The sequence below is a fragment of the Puma concolor genome, chromosome B1, assembly GCF_028749965.1.
Source record: "Puma concolor isolate L17-30 chromosome B1, mPumCon1.1.hap2, whole genome shotgun sequence".
NCBI lineage: Eukaryota > Metazoa > Chordata > Mammalia > Carnivora > Felidae > Puma > Puma concolor.
The window spans coordinates 141610679-141637433 of record NC_141670.1 but is presented as its reverse complement, the minus strand read 5'-3'; the positions used below and the strand labels follow the sequence as shown (position 1 = coordinate 141637433).

The following is a 26755-nucleotide window of genomic DNA, read 5'->3' as shown; positions in this document are numbered from 1 at the left end:
CAGGCAGAGGCCATGAATAGCTCATGAATTAAATACAGGTATATCCCTTTTACTGTGCTTTGCTTTATTGCACCTCACAGAAACTAAATACCTGTGGCAACCCAGCACTGAGTAAGTCTACTGGTGCCATTTTCCCAACAGCATTTGCTCACTTTATGTCTCTGTGTCACAGTTCGGTAATTTTCATAATATTTCAAACTTTTTTTTCCAAATTATTATTATATTTATTATTGTGATCTGTGATCAGTGATTATGACTCACTGAAAGCTCAGATAATGTTTGCCACTTTTTTAGCAATAAAGTTGGTGTGGGTTTTTTGAGCCAAAAAGCTTTACTGGCAGGTCAAGGGAACATCCAGATACAGGGTTCCTCCTCTCCCATGTCCCTACCCAAGGGAGCCCCTCTGCAGAAGAACAGGAAGCCCACCAGGCTGCCAGACTTCGAGAGCCTTGGGGGTGGGCAGGTTGTCAGAGTGGGTGTCCTGGCCTTCCAGGTGGCGATCTACGGCTCCAGCCCCGACTTGATGTCCATGAGCTGCTGGTACTCCTGGTTCTGCCACTCAGTGTCTGCCGCCACATCACTCAGCTAGGCTTCAATACTGCTGATCATAGCCTGGGTCTGGGCCAGCCATGCTCCAAAGCAGGCCTCTGTTTCTGCCAGTGTGTCTTCCAGGGCAGCTTTCATGCTTAGCTGAGCCTGCAGCTCAATCTCCAGAGCCTAGAGGGTGAGCCACAGCTCAGTGACCTCTGCCTTGCCTAGCTGTAACTGCTCTGTATGGCCAGCCACCTCCCAATTCAGCTCCTGGGTCTGGCTGGTGAACTAGGCTTCAGAATCCTTTTGGCTATTCTCAGCCATGAGCTCATATTGGCTTCTCATGTCACTCAGGGTCTTGGCAAGGTCCATGACCAGAGCGGAATCCACCTCCACACTAACCTGGCCAGTTACCTGGCCCCGAAGGGCACTGATTTCCTCATCGTGGTTCTCTTTCAAGTAGGCCAGCTTCTCCTTCAGGCCTTCAGTTTGCATCTCCAGAAGCTGGCCAGAGTCAGCTCAGCATGCACCCTGCTCAGGCTGTTCATGTCGGCCTCAGCTCTCATGGACTGGTCTGCTCTGTCTCTAAGTTGGTTGAGAAGTCATCCACAGCCAGAAAGGCACTGTCAGTCTGCAAGACAATCTTAAGAGTTCTCAATGGTAGCACCAAGAATCTTGTCCTGCAGGTCCTTGATGGTCTTGAGGTGGTAGCTGCAGTGGCGGGCGGCCTAAGCACCTGCTTCTGGTACCAGTGGTGGATCTTCACCTCCAGACTGCCATTGGTCTTCTCCAGGGCGCACACCATGTGCAGGCAGGAGGCCAGGTGGCTGTTGAGCTTGTGTCTGGTGATCTCATTGCCCACCAGCAGCCCGCAGGACCCGGCCAGCCTCCAACAAAGCTGTCGCCGTAGCCCCAAAGGATAAGCACATCAAGCTGGCGAAGAACACAGACACACGCCAAGGCCGTCTGAGCCCCTGGGGCAGCTGGGCATGCAGAAGGCACCTCCTGCCCCAAGCGTAGGGAGCCACTGTGCAGGCCCCCAAGGTCGAGGTGGTGGACAAGTGGCAATAACTGAAGGAAGTCATGGAGAAGGAGGAGGAGGAGGGTGACACTGGTCGGAGGAGAAGTGGTTGGTGGGAGGAGTCAGCAATAAAGTATTTTTTAATTAAGATAGGTATGTTGGGGTTTTTTAGACATATGCTATTGTATACTTAGTAGGCGATAGTATAGTGTAAACATAACTTTTATATGCACTGGAAAACCAAAAGAATCGTTTGACTCACTTTATTGTGATATTTGCTTTTAATTATAGTGGTCTAGAACCAAACCCACAATAGTTCTGAGGTATGCCTATACCTTCCATGTAGAAGGAGACTTTAGGAGTGGGGTCAAAGCAAAACTACACACCCCCAATAGACTGGGAAGAAGTTTCTCTGGATCTGTCATTCTCTGAAATATCACACAATCTCCTACAAACCTCACCACTGTCTACAATTAGTTTCTATGAAAAAAAGAAAGTACTTGTTAGGGTGAATTTGAGGATAACATGAGAGATTACAAAGTAAATACGGCCCTCTATTAGCTACCTAAAAAATGACTCAAGAATGAGTTAATCTGAATTCTTTCATTTGAATTAGAGTTCCTTGCATACATTTGGATTGGGGTTCCTAGATAGTCAGAAATGCAAACTCACCCAAAAGGCACTCAGAAGGCAACACTCACCCAAATGGACACAGTCCAGACACAGTCTAGACACTCAGAAGGCAACACTCACCCAAATGACACAGTCATTGGATGAAAGCATTTGCTTTCTGTTCTCTGGAAAGAAAAGTTTATGTGCTTTCTGTGTGATTCTGCTAGAGGTCTGGCCTTCCCCCATAACAATAACCAGTTCAGTAACATAGCCAATATTCAAGATGCTCACCTTTGATTTTTGACCAGTAGTTAATGTCATCTACTTTCAATAATTACCATTAAAAGGTAATTGAGAAATTCTCTTAGATATGAATGTGAGTTACTTTGAAATGAAAGTATAACACTGGAAGTCATTAGAATTCACTCCCATTTATAATAGGTGAAGAAAGCTTAAAGAGGCATTGACATTTCATAGGCATTTAAAATTTTAGAAATCCTCAGTTAATAACTAATATTGATAGATTTTTTTTTAACGTTCAAGGAGCTTTAATATATCAAAAAAATATTCCTAACATCCAAATTATTTATCCAATGGAAATATTACATATGTAATAACCCTTCAAAAATTAAAGATTAACATTCTTATAAACATCTACACTATATTCGCTGAACCTTGACTATAAACTTATTTATTCAAACTATTCCAAAACTCAATTTAAGTCTATTCCCATTAGAATCTCATATACCATTATATTAGAATCTACTATATAAGAATCCCTTAATGCCTTAAACTTTTTAAGAAATAGAAAAAATGCATACACTAAAACCAGTTAAACTTTTTCTGGTATTTAAAATTCTTACATTTTTTTCTTTGTTAGCTTTATTCCCATCCTAATGCATGTTCTTATTCTTAGACATGGTTAACAGTGAGTTTAGTTAGCATACATATCTTCCTAGTAGAAACCTCAACAGACGCAACTGAAAAAGTTTTGTCTCTAGCCCAGGTCACAAATTCTGAATCATCTGCCGATCAATCCTGATTGGACATAGGACAAGGATGCACCTAAACTTCATTTCTTTGGCATTATCATTGTTGGTGTATTAATTATTCATTAGCAAGCAACAAATCACTCTGAAATTTAGTGGCTTACAGCACCATTTTTATCTCACAGTTACTGTGGGTCAGGATTCTGGGCTTGGCTTAGCTGGGTCCTGTTGTTCAAGGTCTCTCACATAGCTGTAATCAAGGTATCATCCAGGAATGCAGTCATCACAAGGCTCAACTGAATGACCTCTCAAAGTTATTCATTTGGCTGTTGGTAGAATTCAGTTCTTCCTGGACTGTAGAATAGAGGATCTCTGTATTTACTGGCTGTTGGGAATGCTATAGAGCAGCTCACAACTTGGCAGTTGGCTTCATCAGAGAAAAAAAAAAAAGCCAAAAAAGCCAGAGAAAGACAGTGAATGATGAAAGCAAGTCTTTTCAAAACCTAATCTAAAAAAAAAAAAAAAGAATAAAAAACCTAGTCTAGGAAATGATACCTCATCACTTTTGTTTTAATCTATTCATTAGATGTGAGTGACTTGGCAGGGTCAGATTACACAAAGACGTGAATACTAGAAGATGAGGATCATCTTCAAAGACACTTACAATTGGAAATTTACTGATATCTGTATCTCACTATAATCACTAGAGCCATCTAGAAGTCTCATCGCCTAGCTCAAGAAGGTAAATCTTCTTCTGTGAAATGTGAAGGTAAATCTCCTTTGTAGGACACTTGGTTAATCTGTCATCTCAGGATACACAGGTAATTTTTTCTACTTTCTACCTGGTTATTGTGTATGACCATGGATCATACACCAGTATTATGGGTAACCATAATCAGTACTCATCATTTGTTTTACTCACTGTTCTCTATATTGAAAACTCATATGCTTAGTAGAAAGAATAAAGCTTTCTTCTACATACTAAAATAAATTTTAAAAAAATAATCCTATTCTACTACATTGTCTTCCTTTTTGGTTTTCAAACTTTTCATTGTTATAGCTTTTTATGGAATATCATTATGAACTCATAGGCTTTCACACATTCAATTTATGTCAATTAACAATAATTTTTATTGTGGTCTTTTTTTACATTTTTTTAATGTTTATTTATTTTTGAGAGAGAGAGAGACAGAGTGCAAGCAGGGGAGGGACAGAGAGAGAGGGACACAGAACCCGAAGGAGGCTTTGGGCTCTGAGCTGTCAGCACAGAGCCAGATACAGGACTCAAACTCACAAACTGCAAGATCATGACCTGAGGCTGAAGTCAGATGCTTAACTGACTGAGCCACCCAGGTGCCCCTATTGTGTTTTGATGCTCAAATTTTCATGATTTGAATGTCATTACATTGCTTCTTTATCATTTTAGTCTTTATCCTTGAAATTTTTTTAAGTTTATTTATTTACTTTGAGAGAGAGGGAGGGAGGGAGGGAGGGAGAGAGAGTGCATATGCACACAGAAGCAGAGGACAGGAAAGAGATAGAGGGAGAGAGAGAATCTCAAGCAGGCTCTGCACTGTCAGCACAGAGCCCAATGTGGGACTTGATCTCACGAACCCATGAATCATGACCTAAGTGGAAATCAAGAGTTGGATGCTTAATGGGCTGAGCCATCCAGGTGCCCCTATCCCCTGACATTCTTAAAAATTTCTTTGCTCTCTCACCAAAAAAACTGTAGGGTATGTTTCAGACCTGCTGTTCCCAATCCTAATTGTCTCCTATTCTATGACATGGAAATAGATGCCCTCTAAGCAGATGTGATTCCTTTAGTGGAAAATAGTGTCAGAAACAAAATTCTCAGGGGCATCTGGGTGGTGCAGTCGCTTAAGCGTCTGAATCTTGATATTGGCTCAGGTCATGATCTCACAGATTGTGGGTTCGAGCCCCTAATCAGGCTTTGCACTGATGGCGCAGGGCCTGCTTGGGATTCTCTCTCTCCTTCTCTCTGCCCCTCCCCCATGCACACGTACATGCAAACTCTGTCTCTCAAGTAAATAAACTTAAAAAAAAAAAAAAGAAAACCAAAAAAAACCACACACAAAATTCTTAGCATTAGGAATATGCACATTTGTGCTCTTGTAGGACAGAGTGCTGATACTGTTAAATTTTAGTGAAACATATGGAAAAATAAATTCTTTTTAGAATCAAGTTTCAAAATTTTAATTTAATACTATCTTACTTTTTAAAAATGAAGTTCTGTAAACCACTAAGAATTTTTGCTATTATGAAAGGCAATCAGGTAAGTAAACCTCACCATTTAGTTTTCTAAAGAGGAAATGAAAAACTTCCTGATTTAGCCTAAGCAGCTCAGGTCTACAAAATTGTAAGAATTCAAACTCATATCTGGTCAATAAAAATTATTAAGCAATCTTTTTGTGCATCCTCTCTGTTTCTCATAATTTTTTGCATCTCATATTCTCCATGATTCAGCAGCTTTTCAGTGATCTATTGTGCAAAGTCTTTGTATTCTAAACCCTGCCTATTTAAAACTGCTTTTAAGTGTAGAAAGAAGTCTATAAAGGACTTCCACTGGGAAGTACTATCTCTGTTGGGAAGAAAGATGTTGTTTACCAAAAAAGGCCAAAGAGCCTGACTAATGTGTACCTGTAGAAACCAACAAAATGGATGTGAAAATGGGGGCATTTGGGGGCCATTTTGGATGCCCCAAAATGGATGTGAAGGCTAAGGTGTGAGAGGAGCAGATATAAAGCAGTTTTAAGTTTGTTGATCTGCAGACATTCTCCTGTGACTCAGGACACTAGGCACAAAAATGCTTTGAACCAATCCTAATACTGCTGGGACAGCTTCTTGAAATGTGGAGATGATAGTAACCTATACTATGTCAGATAGAATTACCTTGGTAAAGTATTAATTATGGAGTCAAAAGGCTCAGAGAAATGGACATTAAAATGGATTTACTATATATATATGACCACAGAACCCATTAGCTGTGTTCCTCATAAGGGCCTAACGGATACTTCTTTCATTAAAGCAATAAGGAAGGCACTGGCATCACTGAGTAGAGATGGCTGCTCTTTTTTAGGTCAGAAATGAAAACGGTGCATGCTCTAATAGAACTGGGTCCCCTAGTTTCAGAGGGGAAGACAGGATTCTAAAATAGGAGAGGCCAGGCGGTAGCACTTAATTTCCTGAAGCAAGACAGACATAAGCAGTGAAGCTGGGATGACAATGAGGGGTCCTTGCCCACAAAGAACATATGGCAACAGGGAATAGACCTTGGAGTTCCAAGAGGCAAACTTGACAGATAATATGGGTATTGCTTCATCTGTATAACCATAAAAGATCAAGAGAAAATAAGCAGAAGGTTGCTGTCAGCCACTGCAATTAAATGTCATGATCCTTCACCCTGCTTCCAGATCCAGGCCCGTTCTTAGACCCAGAGCCCATTGATCAAAGGGGAGGCCAAACTCCTTGAGGAAGGAGCCTGCACACTACAAGCGTATATAAGAGTAACCCCCCTTATACTTCACCAGAGTGACTTAATAACCACTCATGAGAGAAATTTTACAATGATTAAGGTGGAATACACCAAAATTTACAGGGCTATAAAAACTGAGATAATACTAACGCAATGCAAACTTTTTATAATGAAGTAACTAAGACATAACTAGTGGATCCCCTATTCTACAACATACAGCATCCTCCAGAAGCTGCAAACCTCACAGACTACAGGAATGACCTCTTAAGTTGAAGCCAATTGCTAGATAGGATTGATGCCCTGTGCACTAGTGGCTATCCTTCAAGGTGAGCCATACACTTTGAAACAATGGCCATTATATGGTGCTGAATCCATGGCAGTGGAAATGGCCTCTCATGCCATTTGAGGGAATTTGTGCTTCCCATTGCACAATTTAAGTTCTGCAGAAATAGAGTTCATGATTCCCTGGGGGGTGAATTTTTCTACCAGGGTATATAGTAAGTTTTCCTATAAACCTAAAGCTCCACCTGCCACGTAGCTGTTTCTGACAGAGAAAAGTTACTACACTACTTGATCATCATTCTCCAGCACTACACTGGCTGACATCAAATAGGGAAAATATGTCTGGAATTCAGGGCACTCACTGATGCACCTCTTAGTGTCTAGATACCTGATGGTAACCACAAACAGAAAAATTACAGCAACCACAGCCACACAAAGGTAGAGTGACTAGGAGCTCAGACTCCCCACAAATGAAGGTTTGGAATACTTGAGAGAGCAATCTAGATGAGCAAAGTGCTGTCCCTAGGCGAGAAGAATCTACAATGTGTAACAGAGGAGGAAAATAGATAAATTTCAGTTACAACCACAGCATTAAATACAGAAATGGGGTCTGTAGTTTGTTCCACTAGCCCTTTCATGTCAACTACTTTACTTGGGGTTTTAGTATTATTTTGGTTTTTTGAAGCTGTGACCAGAGCCACAAATTTGAAGAATCGGCAGCAGAACCCAGTAAACTCATCTTGGGTCATGAGTGTACCAAGAAGGTCCAGGAGTGATGCCCGTACCCGATAATGCCAGCCTGAATTCTAGCTGCGGCATTTCCATCTCTTTGCCCGATGGCTTTCTCAGGCCATCAAAGCCTGCTCTGCCTCCACACACAGTGAACACAAACTTCTTGAGAATGAATGTCCCACAAGATCAACCCTCAATCAATGACTGGTGCACATAGTATATAAATATCCCAACCCCCTCCTACCTTGGCTGGGACAACTCTGAGCCTTATTTCTACTCTGTTTAAAATCACATCATAAGTCGCTGGATAATGTACTCTTCAACAGCTTTCTTCCCTTCCTGGTCTCATTTCCTCTCTCCCCTACTGATGTTTCCATGGATCCTCTCCCAAATAAGTGGACTCAAATATTTGTTTCTGGAGCTGCTTCTGGGGAGGAATGCATATGAGATATACAAATAAGCAGAATGGGAAGCAAGAAATTTCTTCCCTTTCTCATTCAAAAGTCTAGCAGATCACCAGCTAAGATGCCCATAATCAACACAGGATAACTGAGGGACATTAAAAATTGTGGTGCAATACTTGGGGGCCGTAAAGGGACAAGGTGTAGCATTTTTGAGTCTTTTTCTGTGGAATGCATAAGGAATTCAGAAACTGTCATGTAAAGTAAAGTTGAGAGCCAGAAGGCCTACTAGATGGAGATGAGAAGTAAGTATCATCATTGTTGAAGCTGTTGGGGGTCAGCAATTCCACCAAGAGAGTTAAGGCAGAGCACTTCTACAAGTGGAAGATCACTGTGCCCTGACCACACCAAGAGGCCAGACCACAGGTTTCATTATCCCCAGACTTCTGCAGGCAATTCCATGAGGGTGCCAATGATGAGGAGGGACAAGGGGCTCTGCTCAGAACCCAGGGAAAACCCAAAGCCCCACAAAGTTAAATCTTCTCATTTTGCATGACCATGATGACATTTTTTCCTGAATCCAGGTATCATCCTTCCAACAGGATAGGAGAGGAGGAGTCCTCAGAAAAAGCTGAACTTTGGAATGTCCGAATAATTACACAAAATGAGACTTTTAAACAAAGAAACTGAGACAATTTTAACTGGCTTGTTTAGATTCTGCTCTGGCATAATCCATAGTATCCAGCAAAGCAGGGCTCAAGAGGAAAATTTTTATGATAATGTCACTTCAACTATATAGATTTAACTGAATCCACACTTAACCTCATGCATTAAGGGAAGAATGCTTTCAGTATCTAATTTTTCAAGCACATCAAGAAGTCTATGAATACACTCACACTTTCTAGAGATATAAAGAGGAAGGTCCACGCATCAGCTCAGCAGGCTGCACAGACAGGAGAGTCCTTAGATGTAGCCAGTCACACCCACCTGAGCCCAGGAAAGAGGCAACACTGTGGACTAAAGGATGCTGGACCTCAGGGAAACTGAAAAGGCCAACAGGCCAAAAAACGAATAATAGCTATCCCTGTCCCTTCTCCTTCTTTCTGCAAACTCTTGTTCTCTCACCTCCCCTATAGTTGCCCTATAGTCTTCTCTTAACAATTCATAATTCAGCCACTGTGAACCAAAATACTACTAAGAAAGATAATCTAACACAAAGGAAATCTTTACATTCCTTAGATCTGAAGAAGTTCATTCAGAGGAAGAAATATGTTTATATTTATTTATTTACTTTCTTACATTTTAAATATATGTATATATATTAATTTTTTAACATTTATTTTTCAGAAAGAGAGAGAGTGGGGGAGGGGCAGAGAGAGAGGGATACAGAGAATCTGAAGCAGGCTCTGCACTGTCAGTGCAGAGCCCAATATGGGGTTTGAACTCACAAACCAGGAGGTTATGACCTGAGCCAAAGTCAGACAATCAACCAACTAAGCCACCCAGGTGCCTATACACACACACACACACACACACACACACATTTTTGTAAACCTCCATGGATAATAATACAGAAACTGAAAGAAGAATGTGGAGATCTCAGGGGTTAACTTGTCCACACAACTGTTAGCCTGAGTTTCAAAGCCATGTCAGTATAAAGATGCCTTAAATCACAACTATAGAGTACTCTGTAAAGTGCCATATAAACAAGAGTACTATCACTGGAAATCTAAAACGGAAAAGACAATATAACATAAAATTTATTTTACAGACTCAATATGATAATGAGTATGGGAAAAATAAAAAGTGAGTATGTGGCTTTCCATATGGCAAGGAAGTAGGGGAAATGTTGAGAAGGAGGGAATCAGAGGTATCACTACAGCCTCTGTCAAGGACAGAAGCAACATAAAGTAATTAAAGCCCAGTTTTGACACCAGATGGGCTTGGGTTTTAATCCTAGCTCTGCCACCTGCTACCTGTGCAATCTTGAACAATTTATTTATTTAACCTTTCTGAGAATTAACTGAATGTTGTGCAGATTAAGTGAGATCATATAACATTTCTGGAACATCATAGATGCCCAATAACTATTAATCTTCCTACCCCATTCAAACCCACTTCCCACAACTAGGAGAGGGAAGAAGTAGAACCTTGGGTAAATAATACTGAACATAGAGAGGGAAGAAGCAGAGATCCAGGGAAAAGAACAGAGAAAGGACTGAAAGCTAAAATACCGTACAGAAGGCTTTGCAGCACACACATTCTGATAAATCTGAGTAAATGTTTATGTCCAGTCTGAGCAGCCAAGTAGTCACATCATTATGACACCCACTAGGTTATCTCCTGCCTCCTCAACATCTTCTGGAGTCCATGTGAGATCAGTATCCAAACTGGGGACCCTGCCAAAATGCTTGTTCCCAGGCCCCAGGCCCTGAAGTTGTGATTCAAAATATCCTTCTGCATTTTCACAAAAGAAGTTAATATTTTGAGATAACAACTGAGGTGTTTCTCTCCCCATTTATCACTCCCATCACCAAATTTTCTTGTTCTTCCCCTATTCAGTCAGGCAGCATTTTCTCAGGACAAAAAAATTAACAAGAACAAGGATCTATTAGTGTTTGACAAAAATTTTAATTCCACAGGGCCCACAACTTTGAAAGGGGAAAAAAGTGCTATTTTGAACAGTAAAATCCAAGTATTATAACATAGACCATGGAGTTTGGATAAGAGTCAGCCCTCCCCACCCACCCCAGCCCAAGAGTAGATGAAATCTGCCCATTAGAAGAACAGAAACCTTGAAGAAGGAGAATAGAATTATCTGCGAATGTGAAATTCCTGGCAGGCAAATATCAAGAACTTTAATGGACAATTAAGACCAAACCTCTGGTGGAATCATTTACAAATAACTTTGGGGGCGCCTAGGTGGTTCAGTTGGTTAAGTGTCTGACTTCAGCTCAGGTCATGATCTCACAGTTCATGGGTTCGAGCCCTGCATGGAGCCTGCAGCCTGCTCCAGATTCTGTCTCTGTCTCTCTCTGCCCCTCCCCAGCTTGTGCTCTGTCTCTAAAATAAATACACATTAAAAAAAATTAAAAAAATAACTTGGGAACTTAGATACAGCTTGAGGAAAAGGGGTAGAGCATAACTCTGAATCTGAATAAATTTAAACCTACAATGATTGAATAATCCATGAATTCCTGTTTTTTTTTTTTATTTTTTTTTAATGTTTAGTTTGAGAAAGAGAGACAGAGTGTGAGCAGGGGAGGGGCAGAGAGAGGAAGACACAGACTCTGAAGCAGGCTCCAGGCTCTGAGCTGTCAGCACAGCCTCAACCTGCGGCTCGAACTCACAAACCGGGACATCATGACCTGAGCAGAAGTTGGATGCTTAACCAACTGAGCCATCCAGGCAGCCCCATCAATTCCTGGTTTTAACTAAATGTCATTAAATTAATATTTCTGTCATCTATTGGGAATAATGGCTCTAGGCATAAATTAAATTTAGCTGTATGAAAATTTTATAAAAGTCATATTTTCCACATATTCTGGAAATTGTATTACTTACCAGAGTTTTAAAAGCTACTTAGGTACTTCTGACACAGGTGGCCTGCAAACCACACTTTGAGAAATACTGTGAACTCTACTGAGCAAATCCCCAGTACAGATCTTCAGGCTGTCCTATAAAATAATACTACTTCATAGAGTTAAGGTAAGAATTGAATGAAATAATACTTGCTAACTTGGCATATAGTACATTATCAATGACTATTACATGTTCTTGGCAGAGAAACATTTCTTACTCATTCCCGATATTTTTTTTTCCGTATTATAAGACCTTAATTACCGTAACTGCTGTTGTCTTTTATAAAACTTCACTCCATCTGCCCCAGGGGGTGAAAAAACTCACCTGATTGATAGATTTGGGAAGAATAAACTGGAGTGTTTTCAGTTCAGTTCCTTCTTGCTTCCTCCTGGAAACCTGTTACTAATACCCTTCTGCTGGGAACATGCCACCCATTACTCCCTAAGAGACAAACTCTGTCCATATAGTGAAGCTCCTTATACTCCAGCATTATTTGTTCTTGGGCAATTCTACTCAACTTGAGTATAGTAGGTTGGCCTACTTAGACTTCACATGACCTACCTTACCTAGGCAACGGAGGTGCTCTTTTGGCCTACACCTACAACCCTTTGCAATAGCATGTTTATTAAAAAATTAGGGAGTGAAGGGGCAGCCTGGTAGCTCAGTCAGTTAATCATCTGACTTGATTTCAGCTCAGGTCATGATCTCACACTTTGTGAGATCAAGCCCTGCATCGGGCCCTGTACTGACAGTGTGGAACCTGCTTGGGATTCTCTCTCTCCACCTCTCTCTCTGCCCTCCTTCTCTCTCCCTCCTTCTCTCTCTCTCTCAAAAATAAATAAATAAACTTTAAAAAAATAATAAAATAAAAACAAATTAGGTAGTGAAGAAGACTGCTATTTAGTGAGTTCCTAAGGAATTCCAGCACTTAAGAGGGGTTAAGTAATATCCATTCAGTTTACAAAAAAGTTTGGCTTTTATATTCTTTGACTCATAAATTTTATCCAAAAAAAATTAAAGAAGTCTGAAACATGTATGAATAATTATTTTCATAATATTTATACATAAGAATTTTTATGATTAGAAAATGTAAATATCCAAAATAGATAGCTAGTTAAATTGTAGTACACCCTTAAAATGGAATACTATGCAGACATTATAAACAATGTTGTAGACTTCAAATTCTGACCAGATGAAATACAAACCAGATTTACTCTCCCACTTTAACAAGTAAAAACACAGACAAATAGAAGAAACAATTTTCAGATGGGACAACAAGCAACACAGGACTGTGGAAAGCAAACAAGCTGAGTCCTGCATTTTCACCAGCTTATTGCTTAGAGGCAGTTTCCAGCCCACAAAGCAGGAAGTTAGAACCCAAACAAAGATCATCACTATTGCCTAGTTGAGGAGACAGGAATAGAGATTAAAGCAACTATATAATTTGCTGGACAAAGTAACGAAGATAAGGAAGCTCTATATAGAAAGAGCTCCATAGATTTGCAGATGGATCCCACTGAGTCTTTAGCTGAGTATTGATCTGCAAATGTATAAGAGAAAACTATGTAAGGTCAGGAGGAAAAACTACCAAAGAGGAAGAGGCAAAACAATTCCAGAGTTCACACAAGACTGGAAAAGTCTGCCTTCTCACCAGTCAGAGTGAACAGATTTCACAATATATGGTCTTCAAAAAGAATTCTCAGTAGGGTATCATCTTAGTAGTGGGACTAAATTAGTCCCAGACTAATGGGTTCTCTTCGCTATACTTACAAAGATTAACCTTGAAAGGATACAACTAATTAACTGTGTACCTGCATAAAATCTAACATTACTTAAAAAAATAAATCAAAATCCATCAACCAACAATACAAATTCATAATGCCTGGCCTCTAATCTAAATTACAAGGCATGGGGCACCTGGGTGGCTCAGTTGGTTAAGCATCCAACTCTTGATTTCGGCTCAGGTCATGGTCTCGCACTTCGTGAGACTGGTCCCTGCATCAGATTCTGTGCCATAGCGTGGAGCCTGCTTGGGATTCTGTCTCTCCCCCTCTCTCTCTGTCCCTCCCCTCCCCTCTCTCTCAAAATAAATAAATAAATAAACTTTAAAAATTAAAAAAAAATTACAAGGCATGCACACAAAGAGATTACAAGGCATGCACACAAACAAGAAAACATGACACATAACCAGAATAAAAATGAAACACACATAAAAATGACATAAATAATGGAACTAGCAGACAAGAATAGTAAAACTGTTAATATAAGTAAGTTACACATATTTTTAAAAGTAAGGAAAAAGATAGCCATGATGAGAGAAATAGTGGGTATATATTAAAAAACTGTATTTCTAGACATGTTAAAATATGATATCTGAAAAGAAAAAACAAAGATGGAAAGCGATCAACAGCTGATTACACACTGGAGAAGAAAATATCAGTGAATTCAAAGCGATAACAATATTAACTTTCTAAAATGAAATACAAAAGGAAAAGAAAATGAAAAAATAAATTCACAGAGCATTTGTAATCTGATCAAACACACAAGTGATTAGAGTCCCCAAAAAGAGAGAAGGAGGTGGAGACAAAACAGTATTTGAAAAACAGTGGAAAATTTTTTTCCAAATTTGACTAAAATAGAGAACCCCAAACCTAACAAACTTAATGAACCCAAAGCAGAACAAATGAACAAAAACATGCCAAAACATAATAATCAAATTGCTGAAATGATCATTTAAATAGATGCAAAAAAAAATCTGGTTGACTAAATTCAACTCTGACTTACAATAAAACTCTCTATAAATTATAGGTAGAAAGGAACTTCCTCAACCTAAAAGATATTCATGAAAAATCTATCACCAATTTAAAACTTAGTGGTGAATGACCAGTTACTTTACCTGTAATAAAACTTATAAAGGATGATCACTCTTAGCACTTTAACTCAACATTTTGTTGGAGATTCAAGCCAGTGAAATAAAGCAATAAAAATAGATAAAAGTTGGGGCATCTGGGTAGCTCAGTTGGTTAAATGACTCCTGATTTCAGCTCAGGTCATGATCTCGTGGTTCATGAGTTCTAGCACTGCATCAGGCTCTGTGCTGGCAGTGTGGAACCTGCTTAGGATTCTCTCTCTCTCTCTCTCTCCCCCTCTTTCTCTCAAAATTAATAAAATAAACATAAATAAATAAATAAATAAATAAATAAATAAATAAATAAATGTCACTCATGTTGGAAAGGAAGAAATTAAAAAAAAAATTATAGAAGACATATGCTCTATGTGAAAAATCTTAAGGAATCTACCAAAAAAAAAAACTATTAGTTCCAATAAGTGAGCTAAAGCAAAGTCACAAGATACAAGGTCAATCTATATATATATCAATTTTATTTCTATATTCTAGCAATACATATTTGGAAATTGAAATTAGGAAAACAATACCCTTACAATAGTAACCAGAGGTAGGAAATATTTAGGGATAAACGTGACCAAAAAAAATGGGCAAAGCCTATATACAGGAAACTATGAAACACTGCTGAGAGAAGTTTTAAAAGACTTAAATAATTAGAGAGATATACCATATTCATAGACAGGAACATTCAATTATTGTTCAGATGTCAATTTTTCTCAAATTGATTAAAATATTCAATTGAATCCCAATCAATAGCTCAGAAGTCTTCTCTGTTTAAATTGACAATTTCTAATTCTAACTGAATGTATGTACTCACGCAAAGGAACTAGAATAACCGAAATAATTTTGAGGAAAAAAAAGAAAAAAACCTCTGTAGCAGAGAGAAAGTATTCTCCATAAGGTCTGGTAAGAAACTTGTGTAGCAATCTTCTGAGAATGCCTGAAAATTCTTTTCAGTGATTATTCATCCTAAGTGAGTCATTCAACTCCAGAAAATGCATAGCTTATAATTGATACTGGCTTAATTAGAAATGCTTAGACTGCAAACTAATGTTGAGTTTGTGTATTCTGTCAGAGTTTCTTAATAGTCCTGACATTTACATATAATTTTTAAATAACTTTTATTATAAGAGAATTAATATTTAGTGAAGAGTATTATGATTAAGAGAACAAGATGTAGAGTCAAATTGTGTTTAAATCCTAATTTCACTATTTACTTGAACACATTATTCTTACTTTAATCAAGTTACTCACCATTACCTGGTTTCTTCATATATAAAATGGAAAATATGATGACATTTACATCATACAGTAGTTGAGAGGATTAAAATGAGATGTTATATGCATGCATTTTTCAGTGGATAAGGAATAGAGCCCCTGCAACACAGACCATAGCAAGGAAGAACAAATAGGCAAATAATTAGTACAAAAGGGAGCATGGATCTTTGGTGGACAGTTAGCCATCTCAGACACCCTCTTTATATGAGATAAGATAGATTATGACTATGTAGACCTTAGTGAACAAAGATTCTATCCTGCTACAATAGGAAATGGACACACAATTAAGCAGTCATAGAACCGATTATACCAAATACACTAAAAGAAAGAATGGTCCTTTTCTATATCTAATAAAAGTAGAGTTGGATTTACTATGAAGATAATGAATGTTAAGCTTCAAGACCCCCCTCTGCATGAACCCTTTCCAAGCTCCTGAGGGATCCTTTAGAAATATATTCCTCTAGGGGCTCCTGGGTGGCGCAGTCAGTTAAGCGTCCGACTTCAGCCAGGTCATGATCTCACGGTCCGTGAGTTCGAGCCCCGCGTCAGGCTCTGGGCTGATGGCTCGGAGCCTGGAGCCTGTTTCTGATTCTGTGTCTCCCTCTCTCTCTGCCCCTCCCCCGTTCATGCTCTGTCTCTCTCTGTCCCAAAAATAAATAAAAAACGTTGAAAAATAAATTAATAAAAAAAAAAGAAAGAAATATATTCCTCTAGTGATGTATTTTGTAAAATTTGTAAAAAAAAAAATATGTAAGTAGCTGGACATATTTAAATTTTTTTTTTCAATGTTTATTTATTTTTGGGACAGAGAGAGACAGAGCATGAACGGGGGAGGGGCAGAGAGAGAGGGAGACACAGAATCGGAAACAGGCTCCAGGCTCCGAGCCACCAGCCCAGAGCCCGACGCGGGGCTCGAACTCACGGACCGCGAGATCGTGACCTGGCTGAAGTCGGACGCTCAACCGACTGCGCCACCCAGGCGCCCCAGTAGCTGGACATATTTAATATATACAGTTTATGAGTTTAAAATGTATTCAGCAAGAAACTAACCTGTGGAAAGCTCTACTAACATCAGCTATGTAACATCATAAACAGGATTTAGTTATCATGAGTACTTAAAACAGAAGTTATCTCCATTCAGATATGCATTGACTAGTGCAATTTATACAATTATAAAACCATAATAACTTTTTTGTCTTTTTAATGCAATTATACTTCATATAACATATAAGAATCCATGTATTTGAAGGACAGAAGTCTGTCGCAGTACTCCAAATACTAAGTTTAACTGTGCGTGAAATCAAGCACTCTGTGAATCTTACTTATCAATAATAAAAGGGAAAAATCAATCAGTTATGCTAAAGAAATTACCTATTCTCTTACTAGAAAGGGTCTTAAAAATGTTTTTAGAAGAGAGGCAATCAAAGCACATGCAACCAAAAAAGTGGAAAGTATTATAGAGGTGCCAGCCACCGATAAAAACTCATATTACTTATATCTTCCTGGATCTGAGGAGGTTCATGGTTTCTGTCAACTTTTATAATTTTTGCAATTTATTTTTTCCTTCTAACAAATATTCACTCTTGTAACCTAATTTTTTATTCATTATTTTTTATTCTTGTTTTTAGTGAAGTTTTCCAAAATTGTACAAGCTTCAGACCACACAAAACATGGGTCCCTCACAAACACAAATTTTAGGGTCTACTTAAATAGACCCTTTTAAAATATTTATTTATTTTGAGAGAGAGAGAGAGAGAGAGAGCGCGAGCAGGGGAGGAGCAGAGAGAAAGGGAGACAGAGAATCCCAAGCAGACTGTGCACTGTCAGTGCAGAGCCCCATGTGGGGCTCGAACTCACGAACTGTGAGATCATGATCTGAGCCAAAACAAAGAGTGAGACACTTAACCTACCCCTACTTAAATAATATCTTATTGTCTACCACTGTAACGTGGAGCACACTTAAAAAATAATTAAACTTATTAACACAACATTCTGTTTGCTTCCTTCTAACAGAATAGTTCTGAATTATCAGCGATATCATTGATGTAAAGCACTCTGAAAGGTAGTAAAAGCCATATCAGTGCAATTATCTTATTATCCCTTTAAATACAAGTATCTGGAGCTCTCAACATCTGTTTGATAACTATTTTTTATCTGCTAGTAAATGCATGACATTCCTGAGGCAGTGGAGGGTATAAAGATGAAATATATCTAATGCTCGCCTTCACAAAGTTCATAGTCTCCAGCATGAGAATACTGTAAACTGAGCATAAAATTAAGATACAAACTCTATGTCAGTGCTAAGAATTAAATTGTGCTCCTCCCCTCAAAATGTGTATGTTGAAGTTTCAACCCCCAATATGATGGTATTTGGAGATGAAGCCCTTGGGAGAGTAATTAGATTTAGATGAGGTCTTGAGGGCTCTCATGATACAGGTTTAATATCACTATAAGAGACACCAGAAAGTTTGTTCTCTCCGTCCTTTTCTCCACCATGGGAGGAAGACAACTGACTACAAGCCAAGAAGACAGTCCTCACCAGAATACAACTATGATGGCACCCTGATCTCAGGCTACCAGCCCCCAGAACTATGAGAAAATAAATTCTACTGTTTAAGCCACCCAGTCTATGGTATTTTGTCAAGACAGCCTGGACAGACCAATACAGTTAGCAAATATCAGGGTTTTTTAAAATTATAAGCCACATTTTAAAAGTGGAGATCATGACCAAATGCACACATGCACGCACACATTTCACACACACACACACACACACACACACACACACACACACACTACTTACACTTTCAATATGTTATATATACTCTCATTGTTTTCTATTCAAGTTCATTTTGTAAAATTCTGGTCACAGCCCTATTAATTGATTTTACAACCTCCTAATGATCACAACCTGTCATTTGAAAAATACTATTCTATGTGACTATTTTGTCCTATTAAGTGTGGACTTAAAAATCTATTAATAGAACCTGAATGAAAACCTCCATTAGATTTAATAAAGTTCAAACTCTATTGAGTGAAAAAAAAGACACCGAAATCCTAACAGACCTCTTCTGCCAATTATTCATCTACATTTTTTATTCACATACATTGTACTAGAGCAAAGACCTCAGCTGTTCCTCTGTATACATACATAACACATACATGCACAAGAACATAACACACACTCACATGCTTCCACTCCCTGTATCTATATGTTAAATTTGATTGCTTTTTCAGTGACAACTGCAATGAAGGCTCCCTGCAGCGAATCACAGGAGTCTGAGTGAAGGGGTTATTTTAGTGGTTCTTCACTATCTGAGAATTGCATTGAACCACAAGAGTTTTCTGACAGGACTTGGCAAGCTTTTCATTATATTCAAGATTGTTTATTCTGCTGGCAAATTTGTCAGAAAGGGGCTTGACGCTTTCCTAAACTACATTGTGTATGTTTGTGTGCATTTGTGCATGTGTGTGTGTGTGCACACATGTGCACATATATGTCAATATTCTATAAAATATATAGACATAAATGTATATATAGAAAATATTTTCTTAATTCTTTAATGGCAACATTTTTACCTGAGCTATTATAATGATCAATAATTATTTACTTAGAAAATACATTATGTTGATGGAATAATGCTAAAATACTACCTCCTTACTATGGTATTTATCTCTATTTAAAATGTATTTTCCAGCATCACTTTTGCATGTCGTAAAAAGTGATCCACTATAGTCATAGTGAAAACAGAATGTATGTTTTAAAATACAAGAATATTGGGGCACCTGGGTGGCTCAATAACTTAAGTGTCCGACTTCAGCTCAGGTCATGATCTTGCGGTCCACGGGTTCGAGTCCCATGTCAGGCTCTGTGCTGACTGCTCAGAGCCTGGCGCCTGCTTCAGATTTGTGTCTCCCTCTCTCTCTGTCCCTCCCCCCTTGTGCTCTGTCTCCCTCTGTCTCTTAAAAATGAATAAACGTTAAAAAAAATAAATAAAATAAAATACAAGAATACTGATAAGCTTCTATTTTTTCCGTAGGTAGTCAAAAGTTTTACCCCACTCATTTCCCTCTGCATATGATGGAAAAATGATACCATTGCCCCTCCTCTTAATTTTTTTTTTCTTGACCAGAATTCACCTGCATATTTCCTTACTTTGGTCATTTCAAGAATGGGCAAAATCAGTCTGGAGTAAGGGCATGATCAACAATGTAGGGGCATCCAAGAAAGGTCCCTGGTATAACTCATGGAATCATGCATAGCAGTCTGTGATAAAATTAGATGCTCCTGAAACTCCCAGCTGTTTAACCATGCCAGAATGCCATATAAATTAACCACAGAGATATTTAGTCAAGTGAGGGTCAGGAGATGAAGGGAGTGAAGGGATAAAGAAGGTGGGGGAAAATCAGAATTACAGATATATGACTACCTGTTGTCATTGGGGAGCATACCCAATTTATCCCAATTTCAAGCCAATTTATGCTTTGTACCTATTAGCTGAGGGAGCACAAAAACTGTGCCATTGATAATTTCCTTACTTTAAAAATTACTAATCGGGGCGCCTGGGTGGCGCAGTCGTTAAGCGTCCGACTTCAGCCAGGTCACGATCTCGCGGTCCGTGAGTTCGAGCCCGCGTCAGGCTCTGGGCTGATGGCTCGGAGCCTGAAGCCTGTTTCCGATTCTGTGTCTCCCTCTCTCTCTGCCCCTCCCCCGTTCATGCTCTGTCTCTCTCTGTCCCAAAAATAAATAAACGTTGAAAAAAAATTTAAAAAAAAATGACTAATCAAATCTAATTACTATATGTTCCAAATTTCCAAATCTCTATTTTTTTCTTCATCTCACTAGTTTTTCTTTTCTATAATCCATATTTTCTATAAATCCCAACATTTTACTTCTTGCTCTTTCCAGTGTAACTCTTCCAGGCTTTCTAACTCTGCTACATGCCGTTCCCTCTGACGGTAATGTCTTCCCTCCCTTTCTGGCAGGCTACTATTCATCTCTGAAGACCAAGCTCAGATAATTCTCCTTCTGGGAATCCTTCTCTGACCACCCAGGCAGAATCACTCTCTACCTCTTACCTAGGCTATAATGGGTCACATTATAGTCTTTGGTCTTTTTCTTCTTCCTCTTCTATTAGACTACAAACTCCTTAAGAGTTGAGACTGTGTCATATTTATATTCCATCTTCAGTGTCTCTTATAGATTCTGGTTCTAGGGTATTGAATTGATTAACTAATTGATCCATTGATTCACATGTCTGTCCTAGGTTCTCTACTCAGGAGCTCTACTTTATTATGAAGCATTTGTCTCTGTCCTTTCTGAATTTTTCAAAATGTATTTATTAAAACTTCCTGAGGTTACTTTGTATTTCTTTTGAAGTCTGTCTTTTTTACCTAAGATCTAAGCAGGCATCATGATCTAGTCTCACTTGAGAATTGTTATCATCAATGGTAGATGATACCATTCCCTGGAGTATGTCTGCATTATATTGGTTCCCTTGAATGATCAGGGACAAATTATTTTGAAAGCTTTCATCACCACTCATACCTTTATTTTCTAACTGAAGGACTTGTCTAGAGGAGCATATATCTCTAACAAGTCCTAGGCCAATAATAAAATCATGATAACTATTTGTCACAGTTGCTGTTGAATCTGAAGATGCTTTCCTTTCTAAGCCAGGCATCTCTGAAGATAAAACTTTTTAACTGTTAATGGTTCCAGAATTAACATTATTTTCTCAGTAATCAGGGCCCAATGATAGAGGGATCGCTAATTGCTGATTCTCTGCACATTTGTCCAATATGCCCTATCTGGAAGGAGAGAAAGTGCTCTTATACTTAGTATTTTTTATTATTTTTTCCAGGATGAAATTTGGAACTATTTCTCCTGCAATAAAACTCAATTGTAATTTCTCTTTGTTTTGTGTGGAAAGCAAAGAGAAGTCTTTCCTTATCTTATATCTGGATATATACATATCAAAATACTAATCGAGTATAACTCCTAACAAAAGGAGCTTTGAAAAAAGGAATTTTATTCATTTTTCTTTCAATTCAGTGATGGAACATTTCAAAAAAAGAGCTCAGCAACTTTGATCCATGTTGTTTAACAAAAATAGAATTTACCGGTCTTAACTGTAGACCCATGAGAAAGAAAAGTTATTATTACATGTTAGCATTCCAGGGACCTCGGGCCCCATTTGAGAATTTTTCCATAGGGTCCTCTTTAACATAACTCCATCTATTTTTCCGGTAGAAAAATCAAGTTCTCAAGTTTTCTGGAGAAACAATCCTTCCAATCTTTACCTAGAAGTAAGAAGAGGTTTATCCCCCAATCCCAATGGCTGACAATGAGATTACAGAACGGGCAATTTGGGTAACTGTTCTAATACAGATTTTGTTACCTTGTCCTAGAGCTTCCTGATTCCTGATCTTATCTTCCTCTTGAAGAGCTCTTAGCACCCACTCCTCAGCATTCTGTTTCTCCTCCCACCTTCTGTTAAGGTCCTTAACATCTCATCATAATTATATCTTGAACCTCAGACTAAATCTAGAAACAGTTTCCTGATCCTGCATGTCATTCTCACGCACCTTCCATATGCCCTCAAATTACCATTGCTGCTGCCACAGAGAATTGCTAGGTTAAATACTGAATAGAAAGATTTCAGTAATCTAGACAAGAAATGAAGACCTGGACTGAGGCGTGGCAGTAGAAATGAGAGGTTCACATTTGCAAGACAGTTCAGAGTTACAATCAAAATAATTTGGTGCTGGGGCACCTGGTGGCTCAGTTGGTTAAGCATCTGACTTTTGTTTTCCACTCAGGTCATAATCTTATGGTTCATGAGTTCAAGCCCCACATCGGGCTCCATGCTGGCAGTGCAGCACCTGCTTGAGATTCTCTCTCTGCTCTTTCCCTGCTTGTGCTCACGTGCATTCTCTCTCTCTCAAAATAAATAAATACACTTTTGAAAAATTGACGCCTAATTGGGGAGGGGGTGATAGAAAGGGAAGAAGATATTAAGCAGAAATGGAAATCAGATAGCTCTTCTAGTTATTAGTCACTGCTTGAAAGGAAAGGGTGCCAGGGTGTGGGTGTGGGTGGGTGTGTGTGTGCGTGTGCGTGTGTGTGTTTATGCACATTTGTTATCATCAGGAATCCATCAAAACAGGAAGAACCAAGTGAAATTTCCTATATTAAGACCACTTTGACCTATAAAAATGGCAATTTCACTTGATTCAACCCAAAAAAGTAAACCCAGCAAAAGTCATTTGCATTGCTTCCCATCTTACTGGCATGTTCACAACTTTCTATTTCCAATTTCCTTCTAGGTTTTGTGTCCATAGAAAAACACGCAGTGGTAAGTAGTACAAGCCTCCTTAGGTCTCTAAACTACCAGCAAATCTACAGATGTTTTCTTTTTAATAATAATAATACTAGATAAGTGCACTTCCACAAAGATTATATCATATTATCCTCACACTAATATCCCCAGGGAAGATATTATCCTCATCGTACATATGGAAACAGGCTCAAAGAGGTTAAACAGCTTGTCTGATGACAAATGGAAAGTAATGACCTCTAAGGATTCTAGCTGTTAGTCTGCTATTCTTTCCACTTTGTGTGGATTGCCTATCTATGAAACAGAAAAAAGGAGATTAGGTGTGCCTCCCATTAGCCAAGTCTAAATCAGCAGAAATAAACCAACAAAACAAAACAAGGTCAGCTTTTATTCTCTAAATTGTGATCATCTTACATGGACTTGAATGCATGTAGCAGCTTAAAAATTATTAAAAGTATTGCTATATCCCTTTTTCAAAATAATTATATCCACGGACCTCCTGTCACATTACATCCTGTAGAGAATGTCACTGTTGGGAAGATCATGAAACAGCCTCACGGTAAAGAAACTTTTCCTGTTCTCCTGCCCAAATTTGCCTTTCCTGGTGTTAGCTGCTTTCTCCTAATGACTGTCTAGAGAACATGCCCAGTGCATTTTCTTTGTTCCACAGAAGAAGCCGCAGAAGACTTTGGATTTTAATTTGGAAAATAAATAAATGCCCTTGAAAAGGACGGATGCACTCTCCTAGGCTTCTTTCATTAATATGAGCTTCATGAAAGGCAGAGTTCAATAATGGGGTTCAAGGTTAGAGGCAGAAGACCACACAAACTTGGAGAAGCCTTAAAAAATTAGAGAGGAAAATGTGGTTTATTAGTTATACTAGTTACAGAATGAACAGCATATTGTATGTGCTGTGTTAGAGGTATGTTATGAATAACAAAAGCCCTGGAGCATTTACATATTTGTTTTCAGCAATCCTGGCAGTTGGACTTCACCATTCTATGCCTCTTTGCCAGAATCACTAAACACTGGTACATATGGCATCTGAAGTACCATATGCCATAGAAAATGTTAGCTGATGCCTATACTTCTATATTATATTTCTATTTCAGATTTTTGCAGTTTGAACAAAGAATAGTAGAAAAAACAAAATATTGGACAAGCAGTAAACAGTAAAGTGAAAAAAAATGCCTTCAGAGAAAGCAAATAAAGGAAATGAATCTACCATGACTTAACATGGCTATATGGTAATGAATCAGATATGGGAAGTAATTGTTTTGTATGAATAAATTTAGATAGCCTTTCATTCTATTATTTTGGAGCTAAAGGCTGCAACGTGAATAGTGAGAGTTGACATATTTTTCTTATCTTATTCTTTCTGACATTTCTTGTTAAAATCATAATCTCCATTTGATTGAAATTAATTAACATGAAGGTTATAGTCAGTGACATCTAAAATCTAGGTTAAAACAGAAAATTCAAATATTAGGAATTATTTTGCAATACTTATTTAGATTTTTGATTGAGATTTTTCAGCTAGCATCTAGGGATTTTTTGTTTTTGTTCTTAGACACAGAAAGACTCTAAAGTTAAAATCAACATAATTGAATACTTAGCTCTCTCAAAACAGAGAAACAAACAAAATCTCATAGCCAACTGTGATATTGTGATTTATAAAAAATATATATATTTGATCATTCAGATGGCCAAAATGTATTTCTCATATATATTTGGTCTTCATTCACAGTTCCTGGCTCACAGTTCCCAAAACCCTGGAATTCCCTGAGCTGTAAGAGTAATGGGAGCATCTTTTGTTATAATATTTGGTCTCTTATTCTCAGGCCCTGAAATTGCTTCAGAGCCATAAAGCTGAAAAAGGTATCTTGTTATTCACACAAACTCCTATTCTACCACAATTTATGTTAATAAAGGTGACTTCTGGAGCACCTAAGACTGGAACTGTTGCCAAGGGAACCAATTATGGCCAGAGGGGTGGAACTTTTAGCTCCCCCCTGATTTCTGCGGAGGTGGAAGGGCTAAAGGCTGAATCAATCACGAACAGCCAATGAGTTATCAATCATGACCATGTAACGAAGCCTCCATAAAAACCCAGAAGAAGGGAATTCAGAGAGTTTCCAAGTTCGGGAGCCAGAATGAGTCCACATGCCATCAATGCCAGGAGCCAAGCTCCAAGACAGAAGATCCTTTGCTCAGGACTCACCCATATATCTCTTCACCTGGTTGTTGATTCATATACTTTAATATCTTCTGTAATAAATTAGTAATCAGGTAAGTAAAATGTTTTTCTGGCTTCTGTGAACTGTTCTAGAAAATCATCAAAACGCAAGGAATGGGTTATGGGAACCTCTGATTTATAGCCGGTTGTTTGGAAGTACAGGTAACAACGTGGGCTTGCAAATGGCGTCTAAAGTGGAAGGCATCTTGTGGGACTGAGCCCTTTACCTGTGGAATCTGATGCTATCTCCAGGTATTCCTGTATTCTTGAAACAATCCCACCCCAAATTGGAAGTCTGGTAACAAGATACCTCTTTCAGAAGTATTGTATGTTGCCCAATAAGACGCATAATTGTATGTGACATAGAATCTTAAGCTTTTCCTAAGAGTTTATTCTGTATGGGGTCTATGAAGAGATTTATGTAAACTAAGGGCTGTATTTTTCATGTCCTAATCATTCCAGAACCAAGAATCCCAGGATCCCACACCTACCCAAAGAAACTAAATGTACATCAGGACTATTCTGTAATGCTAGCATGATTCCCTTGACAGAGCTCTAAACCTAAAACCATATATGTGTTTCCTAGGGCTTCCATGACAAATTACTACAAACTCTGTAGCAAAACAACAGAAATTAGTTATTTCACTGTTCTGGGGGCTAGAAGTCCAAAATCAAGGTGTTGTTCTCTCTGAAGGCTCTAAGGGAGAACTGCTTGGTCTCTTCCAAATTCTAATGGATCCAAGAATCCCTTAGCTTGTGGCTACATAACTCCAATCTCTGCCTCCCTTTTTCCATGCCCTTCTCCTCACCTTTGATCATGTCTCTCTTCTGTGTGTCTCTTATAAAAGGGACCCTTGACACTGGATTTAGAGCCCATTCACATCATGTGGATGATTTCATCTTCAAATCCTTAACTTAATTACATCTGAAAATCTCTTTTTCCAAGTAAGATCACATTCACAGATTCTAGGGACTAGAATGTGGACATATTTTTTGGAGAGCAGCAGCATTCAACCCAATACAACCCGTTCTCTGCCCCCTAAAATTCACATCTGTCTCACATGTAAAATATATTCACTCTATCCCAACATCCTCCAAAGTCTCAACTCATTATAGCATCAATTCTAAGTCCCAAACCTCATCTAAATATCATCAGCTTAAAAGTCCCAAATCTCATCATCTACATCAAGTATGAGTTACATTCTGAATATGATCCATCCTGGGACAAAATTTCTTTCTGTAGACATGTAAAACAAGAGAAGAAGTTATTTGTATTTTAAAATACAATGGTGGGGGGAACCTGGGTGGCTAAGCTGGTTAAGTCTCTGACTCTTGATTTCAGCTCATGAT

General features: G+C 38.5%; 1 pseudogene; it reads right to left on the bottom strand.

Moving 5' to 3' along the window:
• Window positions 1–219: 219 nt before the first annotated feature.
• LOC112858753 (keratin, type I cytoskeletal 19 pseudogene) lies at window positions 220–1848 on the bottom strand (annotated as a pseudogene).
• Window positions 1849–26755: the final 24907 nt, after the last annotated feature.